General features: G+C 36.9%; 1 pseudogene; it reads left to right on the top strand.

Annotated features, from left to right (window-relative positions):
• The first annotated feature begins 6,959 nt into the window (after positions 1 to 6,959).
• On the top strand, positions 6,960 to 20,480 carry LOC149169001 (receptor-like protein 4 pseudogene; annotated as a pseudogene).
• The last annotated feature ends 246 nt before the right edge of the window (positions 20,481 to 20,726 follow it).

Genomic DNA, 20,726 nt, shown 5'->3' with positions numbered 1-20,726 from the left:
ACAGGAATCCTAGTCCTTTTCCTTCTTTTGTAAAAACTGGTGCTCCTTATATGGAAACACTGTCCTTTCTTGGATTGACCATTGGTCTACCAGTTCGGTTATTTTTGGCCTCGGTGATTCCGACTGTCCAAATTTCTTTTCAACCGAGTTCTCCTCCACCTAAACAACATCAACCTCATGTTGATCCTAAAGTTGACCCCTTACCTTCTTTGCCTATTTCTTCACCTCTTTCTTCATCTTCGCCTGGTGAAAGTCTAGATTCTAATAATCAGGAAGCTAAGAAGAAGAAGAAGAAGAAGAGGAGGACGAAGAAGAAGAAGAAAAATAAGCAAGAGGGAAACAAAACAATCATTGCTACCGATGAACCTTCTTCGGAATTATCTTAGTATTCCCAAGGTATTAGAAGTGTGATCCACAATTTCACATCAACCATTTTCATCACCCTCTGGTGATCACGCTAGTGATAAACCTTCAACTAGTAATAATAAGGTCCATGGGAAAAAGGGAAAAGTCAAATTTCTTTGTAGGTTGTGTGAATGTAATCATCCCATTCACCTTTGTCCTCTTATGGACGAATCTTCCAAAGAGTTGGAAAACCTTACATCTTCCCAGCCTTGTCCTCTGGTTGGTTATTAGATGTGTTCCCTTGATCCTTCACTAGTTGATCAAGTGATTGATCAAAAGTCATCTTTGGTCAACCCCACTCTCTCTGAAAGTGAGTCTCGTGAGTTTGTTCTTGACCAACCATTGGTTGATAAAATGGTAGACTTGGCTCCACCTTTAGTTAGCCATACCTTTGCGGGAGAGAGTGAACCCCATACTGCTCAAGTTCTTTTAGTTTCTTCAGTTTCAATGCACTGGAGGGAAATCCTCCCATTCTCGAGGTGCATGAGAGTTCTCCTGTTGCCATAGAGAAACAGGGCATCTCTCATATTCCTACAACACCCCCTATTAGTAGTTTAGTCACTTCTTTTGATTGGATTCAACTGGAAAGATATCGTCTTCAATATTATGTCCCTTTCTAGATTATGGTACAAGCTTACTATATGTCTGTCCCAGGCATAGTCATAGACAAGGGCACATTTGTTAGTAATTTTTCCTCAACTACTTGGAAAGATTTAGGTTCTCCTCAACTTGTCCCCTTCACCCAGAATCTACTAGCTTTTAACAGAGGAACTAGTCAAACATTAGGAATCCTTCCTAAGTTACTTATTACTTTGGGAGGAAAGACTATCTATATAGGCATGATGGTTTTGAAAGGCCTATTGGATTTTAATCTACTCCTTGGTCGTGACTATATTTATGTCATGGTATCTCTTGACTCTTCTCTCTTTCAAGTGATGTGTTTCCCGCATGAAGGAAGTATTTTGATCATTGATCAGCTTACATTCATTGGTACTAAATCAACTCCCACTCAACCATAATCCCTAAATGGTTCTTACGTGCAAGCAGTATCACCCTCGCCACAGGTTAATTATGTGGCCACCTGTTCCATGCCCACATCTACTAATGATCTAGTAGGTGATGTAGTGCATCATGTACTGGGGTATTGGAGACTGATTTTTCATTTGGATCCCTTGACATGCATTCCTTACAGAGTTTTGTTCTCCCATCTAATGAGAAATTCTTGGAAGCCATGGCCTCTTTTGATCTTTGAACAATGGATTGGAGCAGAGTTCCTTATCTTGTGTCAAGCTCATTAAAAAATGAAACAAGGGCCATGAGGATAGTTATTTTACTATGTAAACCTCATTAAAATATGAAATAAGTGCTATGAGGATAGTTCTTTTACTATCTCAAAATCGTTAAAAAATGAAATAGGTCTCCATGAGCAGAGTTCTTTTACTTGTGTCAAGCTCACTCAAAAATGAAACAAGGCATCGTGAGCATGGTTCTTTTCTTGTGTCAAGCTCATTAAAAAATGAAACAAATCCCCTTCCAATTCGAGTCTTTGATTAGATCTCATAAAATCCCAGTCATGTCTTTCACTTGATCTCGTAAGTAAACCTTCATTACATCCACCTGTTAGTAACCAGTACTCTACTTAGGTGAATTAAATGAAGCTAGGGGGGCATGTTCCTCGAATTTAGTCATTATGATGGGGGCATGCAAACTCATCTCAAGCATAGTTTATCTTTGTTTAAAGCTTGTGTAAAAATGAAACCAAACCCAAGCATACTTTCACATGTTTCAAGCTTGTGTAAAAATGAAATCATTCTTTCTTTACATCTCGTGATTTTCGTTTTTATCAGCTGATTTTTTCCAAATGAACCTTGGTTTATCCATTTCATAACCACCATCTCTTTAGCTGATCATTTGCTTTCACTTGGTTTTTTACCTTTACCTAAGGAACATTTACAATAAGTGGTCTTATTAGCCAACCTCTTGATCTTTACATGTTTGGAGCAGTTCCATCATGACTCAAACCGGTTGCTATCCTTTTATACCACTCGTTCCTCAAGGAGGAGTCATCTTTAATATCTTTTTTGACTCTCAAAAAATGAAAATATCGTCGAGTACTTATATTTTCGAACTCATTAAATTAAATGAATTGACGACGTCTCAGTATATGTTTACCCCTTTTCCGAGTTGGGATCGACTATTTACGAAAAAGGTACACCTTGGTCGACATGGTCAAGAGGTTCTCTTGAATATTATTTTCTACCTTTTTGGATTCAAGAGACAAATTACGAAAAAGGACCTGGTGCAGTTTTCTTTTTCGTCTCTTTTTCAAACTCTCTAAATATGATAAAGACACCAAGTTACTCTTCCGTCAGACTCATAAATATTAAATGACGAAAAACTTGTCACCATGATGAGACCGAGTTTCTCCTTCTTGAGATTCGTAAAACTTACTAGGATGGATTCATCTACAAGATGAATTTATATGACAAGCATATTGTATCCTCTTTAAGATTGGGTAAAAATAAAGAGGTACTCACTAGAAATAGTGGGGAAAAAGTGAAAGTGAATAATCTCTTGCATAAGTAGCATGTCGCTCTTGAACATGACACAGATCTGTTTCTCGTGCCAGGTTTGGGATATCCTCACTTAGTCACTTGTCCTTCCAGGTTTGGGTAATCCATTTTGCCTCTCATCTGACTATTTCAATTCATCATTATGACCCTTGGTCCTATGTTGAGTCAAATGTTTCCACACTCCAGATTTGTGTCATCAATATGTTCAAGAAAAGTCTTATCTGCAGTTTTTACTACTTACACATTGTCTGACCTTTTGCCACAGTCCTGGATCATACTCATTTATTCCACTTTATTCCTTGTTTCATGTCAATGATGAGGGAATGATTATGGCACTCCTTCGATGGGTCACTTCCTGTCAACTTCAGCTCAATATCCACGAAGATGACTTAAAAACTTCCTTTCAGTACCTTAGAGCTTTCTTGCCTTAATGGCAAGTTCTTCACATTCGACGACAGGTTTTCATCATTGAACTTCGATCAGATGATTCCATGAGTATTCAACTTCAGCTCATTTTCACATTCACGGATTGTACTATCGTACCTTGAGAGACATTGTCATTATTGGTGGTTTCTCTCATGCTTGTTAATAGTTCACATCATTGGCCGGTAATCAGGTGGTTTTTTTGGCTTGTTCAACCTTGACACATTCATTCAAATGTTAGAATTCATACTTTTATTACGTTGGGATGGAGTGCAAGACCCTAAGTTTTTCCTGTTATAACTCGGGCTACGTGAAATTTGTGTATTATTCTTGATTGTATACATGTTTCCTCTATACGGATGGTTGTGACCATATCGGGTGGCTGCATCCATAACTTGGATCTTAGATTTCCAAACGATCCTTTTAATTCAGATGGTTGCACCCATTCTGTGGATCTTCTCACATGGTCCTTTCTATCCGGATGTATGCATCCATACTATAGATTCATGTTTTTAGATATATGAAAGAGATATCATATATGTATATGTGTATGCCTCCTTGATTTACAAGTCTCCTAACAGTGTTTGTTCTCGTCCTTGCGAAAGCTAGTAAAGCATCTTAGTCATCACTCCCTATTCTTCCTTCATGCTTTAGGGGTCATCTATTACACAATATACTGTCAAACCTCCTGCACTTCCCTGTGTCATACCCTAGAGTGCCCAAAACTTGACAACTATGTAGTGTATCCATCCTAATATGCATTCTAGATCCTCCGTGGAGAACTAATGAAAAGTTTCCTTGAGATTTTCCTGAAGAAAATGAGCTCAAAACCTTAATTTTTGGGCCAGCGCGACTGTGACACTGTCCACTCGTGTTGACGACAGGTTACATCATATGAGCTTCGTGCTACAAATGCATATTTTTCCTGGATACTCGTGCTGAACCCTAGAAGGAAATTTTTCTCAAAGTGGATGAGAAGATTTGTGATCTAGAGGCTTCTAGAATGACAAGGTGGAGGTTGTTCATTGTGGATGCGATTGAATTCTCCCAAATATTTCCATTTGGTCTTATCCCTATGAGCTTCCTCCTTGATATGAGGGCCTTCCCCTATCTTTGGTGAGATCCTAACTCCCTCTCCCTACCTATATATTCATCCTCTCTCATTCCCAAATGGTTGTTCTATGATTATTTGCACCCTTATGCTAAGATAGTGTCTACATGATATTCATTTTGGTTTGGAGAAGGAGTGCTTGGAGAGCTTAAGATTGGACTTGGAAATTCACTGAAGGAGGGCTTACTAACATCAAGGCCTAGGTTGTATGCTTCCTCTTTCATTCATTAATATATACAACTATTGGTTCATCTTCCATAAATGTTTGTGTCAATGCATCATTTATCTTCATTCTTCTTGATCTGTCAAGTGAAATACTTTCGATTATGCTTGTTGCACTTGTATGCTTTGTTGTTTATTTGGCCTCTTATGCAGGTATTCAAACGTTGTGAACAGTAAAGGATTGAGCCGAAGGAGTGAGCGATCAAGATCTTCAACAAAGGAGTATGTTATATCATCAGAATGAGGTAGGCCTCCTTCCACTTCTCTCATTTCAATTGTACTTTAGGAAAGTGTTTTGTAGATTGTCACGTTGGTTTCTAGTCCCACTCATTGGGCTAGAGGGATCGTCTATGTCCGCAGAGAAGATTTACCTAGACAACAGGGAGCCATGGGTTAACACCATTGGTTTCACCACGGGAGACTTCCTTTTCTATGGAATCCACCATATCTGAATCTAGATAACCACAAACACCCATAGAAATTGAGACTGAAACCACTAAGAGAAGAGATCTTTTAAAACCACCAATGTATTCTGCGAAGATACACAAATTCGAGGAAGGTGAGGGTTAATAATGTATGAGGTCCAACTCCATACATTTATGAGGACATATACAAAGACAATATACCAAGAAAACAATACAAGGAACAAGTGCCATGGTGAAGGGAATCTCCATCAATCAAAAAAATGTATAATGGGGCAGACTACTTGTAGACAAAAGACTAAAATGCACCATATCCAATCGGAATAAAGCCTAACACTAGAAAATATCATAATAAACCCGACTATGGAGAGAAAACAACTGAGAATGATAAAACCTAAACCGACATAGTCATTATATTAAATGTGAGTTGCTGACTTGAACTGGAAATATAAATAACATTCCCAAACATATACTAAGCAAAAAGTTGAGATAAAATAGAGATACAAATTGTAAGGCAAGCTTTAAGTTAAGTTGATCTAAATGTGGAACAAAGGCTAGACATATTCCTTTATAGAAATTCCATTGAATGTCCCATACACAATGACAAAAAAGATTTAATGTTCCAATTCTCTAGCAAGGTTTGTTAGGATAAACTAAAAATAAGAAACATGCAACCATTTAAACAAGTTATTAACCCAGGAATAAAAAGTAAACACTTTACATTATATGGAATTGAAATAAGATTAATATTAACAATTTCTAGATTCATTGTATTAAAATTATTATTATCAATGTTTTTGACCTATAACATGTAATCTATATTTAAGATAACACAAAATATGAATCAATAAATTATAAAAATTATATGCAACTTGATATTTCGATAACTTTGTTACTTTCACTAGTTATAAATAAACAAGAGCCACAACAGTGGCAGAAGTCCCTGCCGAGAAGGGGAAGGACCATTTACCATTGACTTGGCTGCTTGCTTAGATGCCTTATTCAACATGAGGACCATTTACTTTTGACTTTGCTGCATGTAGTCTCTGACATTTGCTTGATCTGCACTTGAATTGGATCTAAAGATTTAGTCAGAGGTAAAGAGCTCTTCTTTGGATTCAGAACTAAAAACTAGATTTAAGTTCTCTCTTTTAAGATTAAAATCCCAAAAGAGTAATCCATATGCCTGTACCAATATAAATCTCTTAGAAAATAAAAAGATATTGTTATTAAATAAATAAATAAATTTAACAATATATTATATAAACATGAATAGAACAGGCCGACTAACGCAAGCGTTGACAGAAATGGAGACGTGCTTGCAACGATTAAATCTAATTCCCTTACATCCCGCCATGATTTCGCCCTTAATTTATCGAGTTGAAGATTTCTTTGAGCTTTTTGGACTACTAAATAATTTTCTCGTCCGAATTGTTCGCATTTAAAGATCGATCACTTCAGCTCTCATAAATGTTTGGGCGTTGACTACATCGAGCGATGAGATTCGAATGCGTGATCGGCGTGGGAACACAGATCCACGGGAACCAACAAACATTACCGCTGTATGACTGTAAAAGGGCAGGAAAACGCCATCATTGCAATATCTTGCGATTCTTGGACTACTGTGGAGCCCCTGAAGACGCCTCATGATTCCAGCCTGTGGAGATCATGGATATCGTCTTGGAGTTTTGCAGTTCTCATTGACGTTATGTCTCCATTTCTGATGAAGTTTAGGCTCTCTGTTAAGGAACCATATCCTAATCATGCGTAAGATGCTTCGTGATCGAGTTCCGTTACTGAAAAATGGCGAAGGAAACAGTCAAGGTTGGCTTTAGATTGACCGCAGTGGCGTGTATTTGTGTGTGGACGAGCATTTACACAACATTTTCACAGAATGCAGGTAAGCTCAAAGCCACATGATCTCAGTTAAGTTAAAATTCCAGAATATTTTGAAGGTTTTCAAATTTCAACTTCAGAAGCCGATAGCTTCAAGATTTGACAATTCAAATCATATTTTGATTAAATTCTACTTCTCAAAGTAGTCAAAAGAAGAGTATAACAACATTTTTGGTTTTGCAGAGTCGTTGGCCATCCGGATCAGCTACGGTTCATGGGAGAACACACATACCCCCAAGACGAATATGCTTTGGGTAAAAGACTACGGTTACACAGGCGGCTCGTCCGCAAACGCCACCACCACGAGCTACATCGCTCCTCAGCTCAAGAAACTCTGTTTCTTTAAGCTCTCGGATGGTCCTGAGAACTGCTACAACGTCACTCGTCTACCGAACGGCCATTATTCTGTTAGAATGTTCTTTGGCCTCAACGAGGACGTTTTGGCCGACCGCGAGCCGCTCTTTGACGTCTCCATTGAAGGAACACAGGTTTATTCTTTAAAGCCAAGCTGGAGCATGAACGACGACCAGGCATATGTCGAAGCTTCAGTTTTTGTCTTGGACACTGCTACCACTGTCTGCTTTCACAGCACCGACCACGGTGATCCTTCGGTAATGAGCATCGAGATTCTTCAGCTTCATCCACAAGCTTATGATTTTCGGGCTGAGTGGGGGGATACTGCCATATTCAGGACTGCTAAGCGGGTGGACTGTGGAGTAGACCAGAGCGTGTACGGTGAGTCCTACGACAAACCAACTTGCGTGGCATATCAACCGTCCTTTGCATCGAACAACTCGAAGTCGATAATAAGACCCCAATTATTTTCCGCACCAAAAATTTGCATAAACTTAAGTTAAAATGCCAATATACCAAAAATATAACAGTCAAACTACTCAGTCAGCGATCGATCAATCGCTAATAGTCCCAGGCAGGGACTAATAACAATTCAAATAAAAAAAATTAAAAAAATTAAAGAAATATTAAAAATATAATGATTGAATAAAAAAAAAAAAATTAAGTAATAACTAAAAGAAAATAATATATACACATAATTAAAAATCCAAAAATATGAAAGTACAAGTAATTAAAATATAAAAATTATATGAAATTACAAGTAATTGAAATTAAAAAAATAAAAAGAAAATTATATATAGATATATAGATAAAACAAAAAAAGATATATTAAAAAAAATTATATATGTAGAGGGTGTTTTTTTGGTTTTTTTATATTTTTTTTATATATAAATAAAAATTTAAAATATTTTAAATAATATTTATTTTAAAGTTTGATAAACTATTTTGATCTTATTGAATATTAACCATTATCATAATAATTATAAAAAAACAAATATAATTTTATTTATATGTTATCAAATTAATGATATTATGTATCTAAAAACACAATAAATTATTAAAACAATATTAAATAAATAAAATAAAATAATAAAAAGTAAACGAGCCAATAACACACTAAATATAAGACAAGCTAATAATATGAAAAGATAAACATAAGGAGAAACCTAACATAAACCAACATGGCAACTCTACTTGTTATGAAGCACTGGGAGCCATGCTTTGTTCAATATAAAACCATCATATGCATTAATATAACTATCCTCCTTCACCTTTATAGAGTAAAGACACCAACCTCCAAGCTCTCTCTTTAATGGAGTTATTTCTTCTTTTAGATTTTTTTGAATAATCTTGAAATGACTGGGGCATCATTCCTTCGTGTACAATGAGTTATGGTAGATAGATGTGTCGAGTGAACAATTTATGATGTAAGGGGGTTTACAATATTTGAGTAAATTTGTGCATCTTAAACATACACTTCAACGTATTACATGGTATAGAGAAAGCTTTTATTTATAGATTTCTTTTTTTGGAAGAGGTGACTGAGGTAAAATAGAGATTTCTCCAAATCTAAGCCCATGAAATTCCTTTGACTTTATTACTTCACTTAAGTGATCCATTGCAATTGCCAAAATCTCATTGAATTGAATGTTCCCAAGCTAAATTTTGCATGACATAACCATAGTTGTGAGTGGTCAATGAAATTTAATGCAATGTTGGTGTAAAAATAGCTACATAAAGGATTGCCTAAATAGTTAGTGTGATGTTTGAACTAAGTGTTGACATAATAATAGTTAAGTTAAAGTTGTTAGGGTTATTTGAGTAAACTTTACTGGGTCAAGTTAGTTGTGCTTTTGGGCTCCAATTTTATGGGTATCCATGGTTTTTTTGATGGTATTCATCTCCGATGTAGTGTATTTAAAGGCTAGAAAAATCAATAATAAAATTATCTTTACTGACTAGTAAGATCAAACAATGGTATTTTTAGACACCGCCACTTCTCTAAGTGTCTTTAGAACCCAGTGAGTATAAGAACCAAAATTCACAGAAAGAGTTTCCATAGATGATGAGGCTATTAAAAGAGAAGATCGAGCTGAAGAAGAATTAGTGGCGGTGAATTAAAAATGTGCAAAGTAGAGTTGTTCCAAGAAAAAATAGAAGTGAGGACGCTCGTTTCTCTTTCCAAGCAAGCATTTGATGAAGCAAGAAAAATGGTTGAAGAGGCAAGGGATGTTTCCCATGCTGAAATGAGCTGCAATTGGAGTTTCCTTCAAAGAGGAAAATGGTGGTGAAGGAGGCTGTGTAACTTTTTGAACTACAGAAATGGCTCTCACCAGACAAGTTTGAAATGGTTGGCCGCTGCAACAAAATTACCAGATGAAGAAAGGTGTAGGGACACAGTTGTATTGGAGCAGCAAGTGCGTTGATTGTGTGACGAGGACTTGTTTTCATTGTGGTTGACTTATGCGTGAAATATTGATGTGATGTGAAGCTCCTTAATTTCATGCAGTGATGGCTGAAATTTGAATTTATGCATGGTATGAATGGAGGATTTTAAGATGGAGATGATGCCAGGCATAACGTTCATCTACGAAAACAATGTCAACAAAGAAGAAAGAGTAGTATTGTTGGAGAAGAGAGTCTACGATGGAATTGCTTGGTGATTATTAAAAGAACTTATGTTGGTAGGTGTATTGGTATATTGGTTTGAGGGGTGGAATGTGAGATATACAATGTGAGTTGGTTGTTGAACCATGTACATGAAAAGGTATCCTAGATAACTGACCGATAAAATGGCTAGTTACCCAAGTAATCCAGTAGATGGAAACTTTTTATATAGAATTCAACAAAAATGAAGGGACTAGGTCAATCTCTCGATGTCAATGTTAAGAGAGGGATAGTCCCTGCAACATAGTCCCTACCTCTACTGCTAATTAATTAATAAAGGCAATATGGGGTCTGTGTTTTGTCATTTTTCAAGAATGATCCATTTTCTCAATCGTCTATGCAATCTGTCATTATTCCCGCCTTCACACATCTACACTCTGCACAATGAAATCCACCTCTGCACAACATATTCGTAACCTCTACTCCTAATTAATTGATTAAGATAATGTGGAGTCTACATTTTGTCATTTTCCAAGAATGCTTCATTTCTGAAATTGTCTCCATAATTTTTCGTTATTCCTTCCTTTGCACATATACACTCCGCACATTGAAGTCCACCTTCACACAGCTCTCATTTCCACACACGCTTCCTTTGCACATCCACACTTTGCATAATGAAAGCCACCTCTGGATAAATTTTGCTATTGTCACCTCTGCACATCAATCATAGTCAAAAATGAAAATGCAAATCATAGTTCTGTGCAGCAACAGAGAAAGAACTCGATACAATGTGAAATATGTACATACGCATGTTACCCACATGAATATTCCATTCCAAACTACTGAATCACAAATGGCATGCCATGGAATTTCATGGTACATTGCAAAATGCATAGAGCTTTCATTGTGCGGATTCACATGTGCTCTATTTGTTCTTGCTTCAGCATTGACCCATCGACTGCTACTAATAATTTCTCAATGTTATAGTTATCAAGAGTAATTAGATTGACATAAAGACTGATTGGAGTTTTTATGAAGGATGTTAGTCATTTCTTAATTGGTCATAAAATTATTGATGAGTCAACAGTTCGTTTTCAGTTACATGAGTTTAATGTTTCAAAGTGATAAAGTCTTCAGATATTCATGTTCATTATGGGAATTTCGGGGTCTAAAATGGGCCTCCAAAGGAAATTATAAAATAATAGTGGAGATAATAAAATAAGATTAGATTACATCATCAAATTTTAGAGGGAAAAAAGAAAAAACTAATTTTCAACTCGTATTTGCAACTTATCTCCCTATGGGTTTACTCAAATTTTGAGCAACAACACTCGCTGGATGGAGAATTTGATTCCTCATCCAAGGAGTACCCATGTTACATACTTTCGATGAACCTTGCTACATGAATAATGAGGAATACATGGAAAATGTTATTCCAATCACGTTTTTTCATGTGTTTCTCATTTTTTGTGTAATAGGATCCATTGAAAGTATGAAACATGGGAACTCCTTGGATGAAGAATCAAATTTTGCATCCAACTAGTACTTCCACTCAAAATTTGAGTAAAACGATATGGAGATAAGTGTTGGGTTGTGTTATATTATTTCCACGTAGTTAACAGGGGGTTTGAGGGGCACCCGTAACCCCACTTTATGGGGTTCGGGGCATCACCCCGGAAAATTTTGGTTTTGGACCCTATGTTAGGTTGGGCGGACCCACCTATGGTTTTGTGCATGATTTTCGAACATGTTTTTTGGACGCAATGGTTTTCAGTCCATGGTATTGGACGTGACGGTTTTCGGTCCATGGTATTGGATGCTTCAGCATATATAAATATGTATTATAACATTGAAAGGAACATAATGAAAAATCAAGTTGGTAGTCCTGGTTTTGGGATCCAGGGGAAAATATCTGTCTATATGTGTTTTATGTGTTCTACTCTCACATTATTTATTTTCTGTGTTTTAGAATTCGTATGCAAGTAATTTTTGTATGGGGTTAAAACCTACATTTGGTATCAGAGCAGATTTGGCTTCAAGGGGATGCCTTTGTTGCTGAGGGGTTTCGCTCGGGCCTATGTAGACCCTGTTCAGTGGGATATTTGCGAGATCGATTCTGGTGGTGAAAGAAGATGGCGAGCATTGGAAAGATAGAGATCGAGAAATTTAATGGTCAGAGTTTTGAGTTGTGGAAACTCAAGATGGAGGATCTATTGGTGGATAAAGATCAGTGGATCGTGGTAGATCCAGGTACTAAACCAATGGGAGTGTCCGATGAAGAATGGAAGAAGTTGGATCGAAAGGTAAAGAGCACAATGCGATTGTGTGTCTCAGATTCAGTATTGTTGAATGTATCAGGGGAAGCTACAGCAAAGGCTTTGTGGGACAAGTTAGGGACTTTGTACCATTCTAAGTCTCTGGTGAATAAACTGTTCCTATGGAAAAAGCTATATAACCTGAGGATGAAAGATGGAGACTCGGTGACAGAGAATCTAAATGCATTTAATATTGTGGCAAGTCAGTTAGCATCTGTTGATATTAAAATTTCAGATGAAGATAAGTACATCAGTTTGTTGTGTTCTCTACCAGATTCATGGGATAGTCTGGTTATTGCAATAGGTAGCAATGCAACTGCCTTGCAGTTTGATGAAATAGTCTCAGCCTTGCTAACGAAGGAGATGAGAAGGAAAAATATGGAGAGCCAAAATGGTGATGCCTTGTCTATACGAGGATGGTCCCAGAACATAAAAAAAAATAAGTCATAGAGTGGGAGATCTAAATCTAGAGGGAGATCTAAACCTCTAGGAAAACTTGTAAAGGTGGTATGCTCGAAATGCGGAAAGGAAGGCCACTTCAAAAGGGACTGTGAATCTAAAGCTCCTGACAAAGGAAAGGGATCTGATGAGGCTCCTTCTGTAGAGGCGAAAACCACCTTAGATGAAGGTGGGGATGTGTACTTGGCTTCTTCAAGTACACATGTAGATCATGAGGCATGGTTGATTGACTCGGGTGCATCCTTTCACTTCACTCCCCATAGAGAGTGGTTCTGTGAGTATGAGAAATATGATGGTGGTGATGTCTTCTTGGGGGATGATAGGAAGGCTAGAATCATTTGTTGTGGAAAAGTAAAGTTGAAGCAGCAAGGTGGAAGGGTTAGAACACTTCCGGGTGTTCTGCATATTTCTGCATTAGCCAGAAATCTAATTTCTGTTAGTAAGTTGGATGATGCAGGTGTAAAAACAGTGTTCGAGAAGGATACCTGCAAGATGGTTCGGGGAGCACTGGTATTGATGCGGGGAGTTCGGATTGGAACTCTGTACAAGCTGCAAGGTAGCATTGTTGTTGATGGGTGCAACAGTTTTGTGGTTCTTGAAAGTGGAGCAGAAAATATAGTGGTCTCTGGCGAAAAGACCATGTTGTGGCATCAAAGGCTTGGACATATTGGAGAGAAGGCCCTTTGAATACTTCACGGTAAAGGTATGGTAGAAGGTAAGAGTAATAGCTCTCTAGATTTTGATTCCTGTGAAAATTTTGTATACGGGAAGCAGAATCGGGTGAGTTTCCCCTTTGGTGGTAAGAGGGAAAAACATATATTAGAGCTTGTGCACAGTGATGTGTTTGGACCTGTGAAGGTTCCATCACTGGGTAAGTCTATGCACTATGTATCATTTATAGATGAATTCTCAAGGAATACATGGATATATTTCCTTAAGAAGAAACATGAAGTCTTTGATAGGTTTAAAGAATTTAAGGCTCTAGTGGAAAACCAAATAGAGAAGAAGATAAGGTGCTGAGGACAAATAATGGTGAAGAGTTTTGCAGTAAGGAATTTGAAGAATTCTGCAAGAAGTGTGATATAGCACGGTAGAAGACTACTCCATATACACCTCAGCAAAATGGAGTTGTAGAAAGAATGAACAAGACGTTGATGGAAAGGGCAAGAAGCATGCTCAGTGGTGCCGAGTTAGGACGGGAATTCTGGGCAGAGGCAGTGGATACTGCATGTTACCTGGTCAATAGGTCACCTTCATCAGCGTTGGAGGATAAGACTCCACAAGAGGTATGGACTGGTAAGAAACCCTCTCTTTCACATCTGAGGGTATTTGGATGTGATGCATATGTACATGTTCCGAAGGAGAAAAGAACAAAGTTGGATAGTAAATCTGAAAAGTGCATCTTTATTGGGTATAAGGATGGTTTAAAGGGTTATAAGCTTTTGAACCCAGTAATAAGGAAGGTTATGTACAGCCGAGATGTGGTGTTCAGAGAGATGAAAGATGTTATTAAACATGAAGTCCAACCAAAGGAACTTGAGAAGATAGAGTTTGAGCTAAAAGAGGAAGAATCAAACTCTACAACAGAGGAGGAATCAGAAGATGAAGAGCCATAAACTCCAACTGTGAGAAGATCAGTTCGAGAAAGAAGGCAGCCAGAAAGGTATAGTCCATCTACTTTCTGTTCAAATTTTGCTTTGTTTGTTACTGATGATGATCCCAGAACTGTGAAGGAAGCAGTGGATTCAGAGGATGGAAAACTCTAGAAAGAGGCCATGGTTGATGAAATGGAATCTTTGCACAAAAATGAGGCTTGGGATCTGGTGGAGTTGCTGGCTGGAAGGAAACCCATTGGCAGCAAATGGGTGTTCAAAAAGAAGACAAATGAAGAAGGAAAAGTGGAGAAATACAGAGCTCGGTTGGTAGCAAAAGGTTATTCCCAGGTGCCGGGAATTGATTTTGGTGATATTTTTTCTCCTATTGCCAAGGTAACTTCTATTAGATTACTTTTATCTGTTGCTGTTGCTTTTGATTTTGAGGTAGAACAGATGGATGTGAAGACAACATTTCTTCATGGGGATCTAGAAGAGGAGATCTACATGAATCAACCTGAAGGCTTTGCAGTGAAGGGTAAGAAAGAACTGGTATGTAAGTTAAAGAAGTCTCTATATGGGTTAAAACAGTCACCAAGGATGTGGTATCAGAAATTTGATACATTTATACAGGGACTTGGCTTCACCAGAAGCAAAGCAGATCACTGTGTGTATTTTAAATTAATTGGTGACCGTGTTATTTATCTGGTCTTATATGTGGATGATATGTTGTTGGTTGGAAATGACAAAGAAGTTATCCAGGATTTGAAGACCCAATTGTCCTCCAAATTTGACATGAAAGATCTTGGTGCTGCAAACTATATTTTGGGCATGGAAATTAAAAGAGATCGAGCAAAGAGGAAGCTCTGGTTAAACCAGAGGAAGTATGTTGAGACAATATTGCAGAGATTTAATATGCAGGATAGTAAACCAGTGAAGGTTCCTATTCCTGTAGGTGTGAGGTTATCTGTTGAACAGTGTCTCAAGACACAAGAAGAGGAAGAGGACATGTCCCGTGTTCCATATGCAAGTGCAGTCGATAGCCTGATGTATGCAATGGTCTATACTAGACCAGACATTGCACATGCAGTGGGAGTATTGAGCAGGTTTATGTTAAAACCAGGGAAGGAGCACTGGACAACAATGAAGCAGGTTTTCAGGTATTTGCGTGGCACTAGTGATTATGGTTTGTGCTACCAAGGAAGACCAAGATTGGACAGAGTGTTGGATATTCATGGCTTTTTTGACGCAAACTGGGATGGAGATCTGGATCAGAGAAGATCTCCAAGTGGGTATGTGTTTAACCTATTTGGAGGTGCAGTCAGTTGGATGAGTAAGAAACAATCTGTAGTGGCACTGTCAACTACAAAGGCAGAATACATGGAAGCCACTCATGCAAGCAAGGAAGCAGTTTGGTTGCAGAGATTGTGTTCAAGTATGGGGTTAGTACAACAAGCTATATGGATAGACTATGATAGCCAAAGTGCAATTTTCTTGGCAAAGAACCCCGCATATCATTCAAAGACAAAGCACATTGATGTTCAGTATCACTTTGTGAGGGATATGATAGAAGACAAAAAGGTGTTGCTAGTAAAGGTGGACACTTTGAAGAATACTGCAGATGCATTAAAAAAATCTGTGAGCTCTGAGAAGTTCTCTTGGTGTAGAGAGACAATGGGAATTTCAGGGCTGGAAAAATGACTAAGCTCTCTTATGGTCCCTTGTGGAAAGAAAACAACAAGTGGGAGAATGTTGGGTTGTGTTAGATTCTTTCCACATAGTTAACAGGGGGTTTGAGGGGCACCCGTAACCCCACTTTATGGGTGGTTTTGGACCCTATATTAGGTTGGGCGGACCCACCTATGGTTTTGTGCATGATTTTCGCACATGTTTTTTGGACGCGATGGTTTTCGGTCCATGGTATTGGATGCTTTGGCATGTATAAATATGTATTATAACATTGAAAGGAACATAATGAAAAATCAAGCTGGTAGTCCCAATTTTGGGATCGAGGGGAAAATCTCTGTGTATATGTGTTTTATGTGTTCTGCTCTCACATTATTTATTTTCTATGTTTTAGAATTCGTATGCAGGTAATTTCTGTACAAGGTTAAAACCTACAATAAGTTGAAAACACAAGTTGGAAAAGTAGTTTTATTATTTTATTATTTTTTGAACTTTTTACTTTTTTACTCCAAAAATGGTGAATCATCCCCTGTGGTTGACATCATCATCCTGAATCCTATTGGTTCTTATTAAGTTTATTTTGGTTCTACATTTTTCTTAGGAGACCCATTTTAGACCTCAAAATTCCCCTAATGCCAATTTCAAATAAAAATAATAGCAGCCGACAGCCAATGTTGCAACACAAACAAATAGAGCATGTACGATTTGTTTACAGAGTGCGGAGAAAACTCTGCACAATCAAAGCTCTCCACACTTTGCATAAAACAATGAGATGACAATTATTCAAGTGCATGATGATGTGTTTATTGGTTTGGATTGTGGAAGCGAATGACTAGTTGTCAGCTCTTATAATTCATATTAATGGGTTTTTTTAAGGAAATGAAGGAGCGATGCTGGTGATGATGCGGATGAATGGGCATTCTAAATCACTCAATTCTACTGTTGCATTGTCACCCTATGTCCATTTGCATCCAACAAATGATGCAAGACTATTGTTTTAATTTTAATACATTGAGTCATATATATATATATATATATATATATATATATATATATATATATATATATAATTTGACTTAATGTATTAAAATTAAAAAAATAGTCTATATATTCAAACCTAACCTATATATTGAATATATAGGTTAGGTTTGAATGAATATATAGGTTTAATTTTAATATATAGATTATTTTAAAATTTAAATATATATCAAAATTAATATATAAGATAAAATAATTAGATTTAATTTTGCTAGGTTAAGTTAAATTTCAATGCTTTCAAATAATGAATGTGGTAGTTTGTAATATTGCATTTTTATTTTGGAGTTTTTTAATGGTAATGTGTTTTAACTTTGTTGGAGTTAGTATGCATGCAATTTGACCCACCTCATTTATTATTATGGTTATTTCTGTGTAATTAGGCTCGCCTCATTTTTTATTATTAATATATTGTATGGAGTGCGGAGGTCCGCACAACGAAGGCTTGAAAGATTCCTCTGTACAATGGCCTTCCTCCACAACCCTCCACATATGCATTTGTGTTCATTTTGGAAATGTGTGTTAATATTAATATTTTAATGCTTTGCAAATCATGCTTTTAGTTTTGATATTTTAATGCTTTGAAATATTGTTATACCGTGTAGTAGTAATTTTTTATTTTGATGTAATGTAAAGTTTAATTGAAAAATTAATATATAGATTAGTCTAAATTTTAAATATATATAAAAATTAATTTGGGGAAAATATGTATCAAAATTAATATATAAGATAATTAGATTTAATTTTGATACGTTAATTTAAATTTTAATGCTTTCAAATAATGTTTTTCTTTGGATCTTTTAATTGCAATGTGTTTTAACTATTTTGGAGTTAGTACACATGCCTCATTTATTATTATGGTTATCTATGTGTAATTAGGCACGTTCCATTTTTTATTATTAACAAATTGTGCAGAGTGTAGAGGTTTGCACAATGAAAGCTTGAAAGCTTCCTTTGTGTTAGAAATAGCAATAAGAAATCATAATTTAATTTGTCCTTGAATTAAATTAGGTATTAAGTTGAAATTCTATTCTCGTAGAAACTTGTAATAGTTAACTAAGTTAATTTGACATAGTTGGCTCAGTAAATTCAAGTTGGAAGTCTATCTAGGGTTATGTAGAGTGATTCCTAAATTTTAGGGGTCCATGTTGATTTCTTTTGAGTTGTAATTAATTGAGTCAGTCTAACTGAGTTATAGTTAGTTAAACTAGTTCAAACAGTTCAAACCATTTAATTGAATATTCACTCATAAATAACTCATGCATGTCTGTTCAGAGGAAGAACTAGTTGAGATTAGAGTTCAGGGACAGTGTACTATCATTTGTATAATTTTTCAAGCTGTACAGATGGTGCATGCAATTAGTAGAATGCCTATGATGAATTGCACAATTATGGTGAGGTATTTTCCCAATTAAATATGGCTAATTCTCTCAGGAATTTCATAAGGAATTAGGGTCTTAGAAGGCAACATAATTGGCTAAGTGTTGGCTTGAGCTAGTTTGTGAAGCAGAGAGACAGATTGTACTTGTGCAGGAATTGTTCGGGTTGAACAAGAATTGCATTTTCTTCTCAGGTATTCTAGTTAATGCAATATATATGATCGGGGTTTTGAGCAATTTCTTTCCCCAAGAAAATATTATGTTATGTGCGATTGAAATTATTCCTTTTTTGATTAGTGTTTTTATCGATCAATTTTTGTTTCTATTGATGAGTAGAGTAGATTGAAGTCTTTTTTTCTAACATATTACATAAGTATTTTGAATCTAAAAGTAAAAATCTACATGGTATCAAAGCTGAAGATATTATAGAAGAGGAGAGTATGATTTTTTTGTGCAGGTGAAATCGAATTTGCAGTTTCATACTTCAGAGTCAGTAGGATGGCATTCTACGGTTTTAGACTGGAGTATGCCCTAGAGGGAAGCTCAAATTACATAAATTGGAAGGACAGGATGGAGGTAGTGTTCGAAGACAACGAGCTAAAGGAATTCAAAGATCATTACACTCTGAAGCCTCCAGCATAAGATGCTAAAGATCTGGATGAATGGAGAAAGTGTGTGGAAAAGGAAAGAAGGATTATCCTAGAAGGAGTTCAAGATCATATTGTCTCGAATCTCAATGGTAAGGAAAATCCATTTACAATGTGGAAGGCATTGATGGACCTATTTTAAAATAACAGTGACCATAGGAACCTTTAACTGAAGGACAAGCTTAGAAATATCAATATGGAGAAGGGAAACTCAATTATGAAGTACTTGACCAAGTTCACCCAATGTTGGGATGAGCTTGGAAGTTTCGGTATTACTGTTACAGAAGACGATATGGTAAGCCTAGCACTTCTATGACTTCCCAAGAGTTGGCACAATTACCAGGACCCAGTTAATGGGAGGGAGAAGCTACCAGAGTGGGAGAAATTATATTTCGACTTGGTATAAGAAGAGATTCGGCGGAACACCGAAGACGGATCCTCATCAAATCATGATGATGAGGAGAATTGTGCCTTAGCTGGTAAGGCAAAGAAAGGGAAGGGGAATTCATCCCATTCCAAATCAGATTCTTATTAGGGCGAAAATAAGCACATGTCAAAAATAAAAAAATTTCATTGTCATGAGTTGGGACACTTTTCCCCAAAATGTCTGCACAAGAAGGTCGGTTATAAGCCCTCAGGAGGAGAAGCAGGTGAATCTCTTTCTTCATAGTTCGAACTAGATTTTACCCTCATCGTTTGTATGGTCTCATCGATGATGGGTAGTGTGTGGTACCTAGACAATGGAGCTTCATTCCATATGACCGGTAACAAATATCTCTTCAATAACTTAGAGGAGAAGCATATCTAGATGCATATTGAGATGGGTGATGATGGGAGGTATAGAGCAACTAGAATCGATACAGTTACCTTTCACAGGGAGTTTGGTTCTCCCCTAACTTTGCAAGATGTTATGTATGTTTTGGGTTTTAAGAAGAGATTGGTTTCTATTTCTGTGTTGGAGGATATAGGCTATGATGTTACATCATGGCGCTTTGAAGATCTTGCAACAAATTTCTACGGGGCTTCCCAAGGGTACACTAGAGTAGAGAGACACATGCAAAGGGTTTACATTGAGGAAGTACACCAAAGCTTCCTTTCATGACAAAGATAGTCAAGCACAAGCGATCCTTGAGTTCACTCAGATGTGTGTAGACCATTCTCGACAACATCCATGGCTAAGCACAGGTATTTTGTAATATTTGTTGTGGTTTTTCTCATTAGTGTTGGATTTTCTTCATGCAGAAGAAAGATCAGAAGTTCACTAAGTTTTGTGAATTTAAATCACTTGTTGATAAATATATTGGCAGGAAATTTAAAGCTCTTAGAATCGATAATGGTGGAGAGTATGTATTGAATGAGTTCAAGCAATTTTGTGCATCAGAAGGCATTCGACGGGAGTTGATAGCACCTCATAACCCACAATAGAATGGGGTGGCTGAAAGGAAGAACAGAAGTATTGTGGGAGCGGCATGGGCGATCGTTGGCTTAGTGGGTCCTGACCTAGCTTCAGAGTTATTTGCACCAAAAAAATCCCTACACTATTGGCCCTTTCAGTATCAATCTGCAGAGCACAAACTGAAGTCTCACCCGAAGCAATATG

This window comes from Pinus tabuliformis, chromosome 4_2, assembly GCF_031772625.1.
Source record: "Pinus tabuliformis cultivar Carrire ecotype Pingquan chromosome 4_2, CPIR1, whole genome shotgun sequence".
Classification (NCBI taxonomy): Eukaryota; Viridiplantae; Streptophyta; class Pinopsida; order Pinales; family Pinaceae; genus Pinus; species Pinus tabuliformis.
This window is presented reverse-complemented; position numbering and strand designations above follow the sequence as displayed.